At 34.6% G+C, this 4,484-nt stretch overlaps 1 pseudogene; it reads right to left on the reverse strand.

The window, feature by feature from the left end:
• Positions 1–3,766: 3,766 nt before the first annotated feature.
• Positions 3,767–4,484, reverse strand: LOC118943612 (homeobox protein Hox-D13a-like; annotated as a pseudogene).

A 4,484-nucleotide genomic window follows, 5' to 3' on the forward strand; every position in this document is an offset into this window, starting at 1 on the left:
TAAAGGAAAATGAATAGTTGATTTGTTAATGCAGTGTCACGTGATATGTAAAACATGTTGTTCAGTCCCACCATTGGCCTTAATACCGCAAGGAAATACATTCCATAAGGTAATGTGATGTTAAGAGAAGAATACCAATACATGTATAGGCCTATATAAAAAATACAAATGGGATTTTTTTTTTAAATAAAAGGTGTTTGTTAGATGGATACATTTAAATCGAAGAGACGATTTTCGATGCCAAGAGATTATTCGTATTGCTAAGGCGTTGTTGCTAGTTAGCTATAGCCTACGATTTATTGTTATAATTTAAACAAAATATATGTTCAGTGCAAGACAATGTAATTTACACAAAATATGCTCAAGTTAAGAAAGAATGTAGCTAGTTCTACTTAGGTCTATCATATGCCAAGCTACTAAGATTTAGCTAAAATTATAAGGCAGCAGTGTAAAAACAAACATTTCGATAATGAAACCAACGTTTAGATGGATGATGGTTTGCTACGAAGACTATTCCTAAAACGTAATAACACTGGGTATGGTTGCCACAGAGGCAGAACGAAAGATATTTACCTTGTCAGTTCGGGGATTCGATTTTTACAACCTTTCAGTTACTAGTCCAACGCTTTTCCCACTGGGCTACCTGCCGCCCCGTTAATGCTATGCTTGATTACTGTTCATACAATTTCAACGCAATAATACTAGCTAATCCTACTGACAAATGTTGAGTATTACATACATCCTAAAATGGAATTCTTCCTCTTATCACAGCTCATGGACATAGCCCTACATATACCTCAAACGACTGAACATAGTTTTCTTATTATTATTCTTATTATTACATTATTGGATTAAGTATATAGAAAAATAAGCCTGCAATGGTCAAACAAACAACACCGTAGCCTTGCATCACTTCAAATGAATTGCTTCTCTCAGTAAGACCACAATATGATAACTAATGAATAACCATATGGGAAGAAAATATATATTATACGCCTACTGCTGCTCATCCTACCTTTTGTGCCATTTGAAAAATACCAATCCCGTTCAGGCCTATGGCTATGGTTAATTTGTTATTCAAATATACATCAACGTATTTTTTCCTTCACACTTTTAAATAGTACTATCTCTTGACATATATAGTAAAGAAATGTCCTCTTTTGATACGTTTCTTTAGCAAACCTAGTTATACATATATTAGCAACTGGATTAGACTACATATATATATATATATATATATATATATATATATTTATATATATATATATATATATATTTATATATATATATATATATATTTATATATATATATATATATTTATATATATATATATATTTTTATATATATATATATATATATATATATATATATATATATATATATATATATATATATATATATATATATATTTAAATCTATTTCACAACATAAATTGCTAGGTTCTGGATTTCTATAATATCGATATTAGAATAGTCTACTCTCAACACTTTTTTCATACTGACCCCTTGACATATCTCGATTAGTCATTTTACGTTCTCCTTAAGTTTCCCCAGCAAATCTAGACTGGATCCTCGGACACGAGAAAATGACAATTGTAAACCCTCCGTCTCCGGAAAGAAAGGCGACAGCCTGGCCTCCCATCTTTTACGAGTCTAGTAAACTTAAGAATAGATTAAAACGACATCATTTGAGCCATTGATACACAGGAAACGATGCTCCAAAATATGTTATATGAATATTACAATATGTTATATGGATATTACAATATGCTATATGAATATTACAATATGTTATATTAATATTACAATATGTTATATGAATATTACAATATGTTATATGAATATTACAATATGTTATATGAATATTACAAAATATTACAAAAGCCAAAGTTTTGCTTACTGAAAGCGTGTAATATCGGTATAGTTCAACGTCAAAGTCCAGAGAGCTTAGATTAATCAAAAACAGGTCCAAGTAGACTGGCTACATGTTCAGTGTGGTTTCTTTCTACAGTCGACTGTTCGCTTGTTAGAACAAATAAATTGCCTCTGGTCGCCTTTCTAGAAAATATAATGCATACAACTTTTGATGTGGGTTGATCACTAGTAAGATAATTGCCATCACCCTGACAATTTAAACCCAGGCGTGTGTTTCATATGAACTCTTGTTGTTTTCTGTGCCTGGGTGGGTGTTGTAATGAAACAGGCACATCTCGAAGCCGTAACCTTCTGACCCGAAGTCCAGCGCGCTATCGACTATGCCCCAAAAGCATGCTCGAGTGGCAGAGTCGATATCCGCACTTAGAAACCCAGGGTCTTTACAGTATATTTTGCGTTGACATAGCAGGTTTTTACATTTTCACCAAACCGATTATGATTTTTCTTAATAAAAAATATAACGATTTTCCATCATCTCTGATAACTTTATTGGCAATATAAATGTATTTAAATTGTGTTTTTCGTAAAGAAAGTGGCGCAATCGCGTGCTGAATCCAGTAGATGGCGAAAATAGTCCATGAATAGTTGCCATTTTATTATTAATTCCTGTGATGAGATCATAGTCTGTAAATGTATTATAAGGTCAGAAAGAAAAAATGTATATAACATATTTTTTTATAAACAAAGACTATGACATTTTTTAGATTGATCGATTAGATTGATTGATCGCAAAACTAAAAACGTGGACCTAAGTGCAAGTAGGCTACAAGTCTCAGCGTAGACCTACATGCCTTCACAGCCACATCGCAAAAAGTGTGTGTTGTTAGACCATAGTCTAAGATACACAATGAATGTTTAAGAACTGACTTGATACGTCTTAGAATTATGCGACATTTTGATTGTGTGAACAATTGTATTTTATTCACCCAATCATGCCAAATTCCTTCTTTGCTTTGGCTAAATGTTACATTATGAAAACAAATTCGCGTAATTGTAAATGTGTGGTCACGTATTCAAGCAGACCCATGCCCACCCATAAAAAATTAAATACATGTGTCAATAGACTTTAAGGGGCAGTTTCCCGGACACAGAAGCCTAGCCCTGGAATAAAAGGCACTTTTAATGGAGATTGAGAATGATTTGTTGTCTTTTTCTGGGTAAACCTACCCTAAATGTAATGCCCGTCGTCTAAATCTAGGTGATATGATATTATTATAATATACTTCAAATGTGGCCCAAGGCCTAAAATTTCAACAGTAACAAAAACATCTCAGAGATGTATATACAATTTAAACATAGAAATATATGATTTAATATAAACAATAGACAGTGACTCAACCGATCAATTAGCAGGTATTACAACACATTCATATAAATATTTACCAAAATAACTAATAGCTGAGACAATAATGATAATTTACTCGACGATTTTGAAACCATATTGTTGACTTGTCTCTCAGAAAGGTTGGTGGAAGAAGCGATCCGTCGTTTTTTCTCTTTGGTAATAGAATCTCGTAGTTCCTTGAGCTGTAGTTTCGTGAAGGGCACCCGTTATTTCTCCAACGTCTGTATCAAGTGCTGACATCTGACTGGTTCATAATGTTTTCCTCTACACAAGTATGGAACGAGAAGAACGTACATGTTTCGAGAAGAGGAAAATCATTTTGACATGATATTACCACAAACGTAAATGGCAGTTAATAGTGTGGTCTTGAGTGTTTTCAGGCTAAAAGACTGTGTTTATTCATTCTTCTGGAACCCTCGGGTAGGCTAACTACTTTTAAAAAATTAAAGTTCTAAAGCCATTGTAAGTGGGTGAAATAATAGTTCAACATAGGTCAAAGAAGATATAACCGACCTGTGAGAGATGACTTGCGAGCCCTTGGTCTATTCTCTGGTATAATAGAGTGGACTGCACCATGAGCCCAGATCCATTGATGATAGTCCTCGATAGGTAAATCCCGCTCGCGCCTCGGATCTCCAGGACCAGCCCTGGTTACAACAGATACATCATGATATCCAGCGATTCTTGGGTAGCCTTGGGAAAACATCCCCAACATCTTTCAATCTGGACTGCATTTTTACTGCAGTGTAGGAACTTTTTTTTTAAACACACCAACAAAAAAAAACAAGGAATAAATGCATTGGTTTATCTGTGGAGTATCCAGACAGAGGATGGAGACTCCGGGGACGTTGATTTCATTACACCCGGTTGTAATATATTACTGTCAGGGAATTTAACTAAGTAAATACTCCCGAAATGACGGCCAAAAATGAGTGATGGATTTGCAGTTGCTGTAGACAGAGTTGCATATGGTCGAAGAGATTCTGGGCCAAGAGAGTTCGGTTTTACTTAAATTGTGTATACCCTTACTCCTGAAGCAGACCTGCTTGGGTGAGAGCCACGAGCAGATTAATACAAACGACGATTAACAGAGGAGATGTTATCTCCCAAGACCTTCATTTCAGTTTTGAAGAACAGCCACCGCCATTTCTCTCCATGGAAAACCTCACATAGTCCTCTCAGATCCACTAGGTACTGCATTGCA

This window comes from Oncorhynchus mykiss, chromosome 22, assembly GCF_057628025.1.
Source record: "Oncorhynchus mykiss isolate SJ-2025 chromosome 22, ASM5762802v1, whole genome shotgun sequence".
NCBI lineage: Eukaryota > Metazoa > Chordata > Actinopteri > Salmoniformes > Salmonidae > Oncorhynchus > Oncorhynchus mykiss.